This window comes from Nicotiana attenuata, chromosome 6 (assembly GCF_001879085.1).
Source record: "Nicotiana attenuata strain UT chromosome 6, NIATTr2, whole genome shotgun sequence".
Taxonomy (NCBI): Eukaryota; Viridiplantae; Streptophyta; class Magnoliopsida; order Solanales; family Solanaceae; genus Nicotiana; species Nicotiana attenuata.
The window spans coordinates 77,410,780-77,411,444 of NC_031994.1; positions in this window are offsets into that span (position 1 = coordinate 77,410,780).

Sequence of the window (665 nt, forward strand, 5' to 3'; positions counted from 1 at the left end):
GCAGCGTCCGTAGACCGAAGAGTCTTCTTCCTTATTCTAGTTGTAGAGCTGTTATCCTATCATACTCTTGATGTAGATATTCTGGAGATTAGAGTGCTTATGGTAATTCTATTAGCCTGTGTTTCCCGTGAGTTTCCGGGTTTTGGGATTGAGTTGTAGACTTCCGCATATCTTTAGAGTTGTATAGGCCGGGCGGCCTTATATTCAGTTGTTATTTTCCATATGTTCGGTTTTAATTGATTATTCCTCAAGTTGAATTGTTAGTTCCGCACTGTTAGGCTTACCTAGTTGTAGGAACTAGGTGCCATCACGACATGTTCATGGAGGGTGAACGGGGGTCGTGACACTTTTAAGCTGACTTTTCAAATTGTGAATTTCTGTCAAATCCTTAGCAGCAATGAGCTTGTCATCAACATATAGTAATAAGTACATAAATGAACCATCATTTAACTTCCGAAAGTAAACACAACTATCATACATGCTCCTCGAATAACCATGGCCCAACACAAAGGAATCAAACCTTTTGTGTCATTGTCTTGGAGACTACTTTAATCCATACAAGGATTTCTTCAACAATCAAACATGATCTTCTTTTCCTTTAATTTCAAATCCTTCGGGTTGATTCATGTATATTTGTTCCTCAAGTTCGCCATGTAAGAAATCTG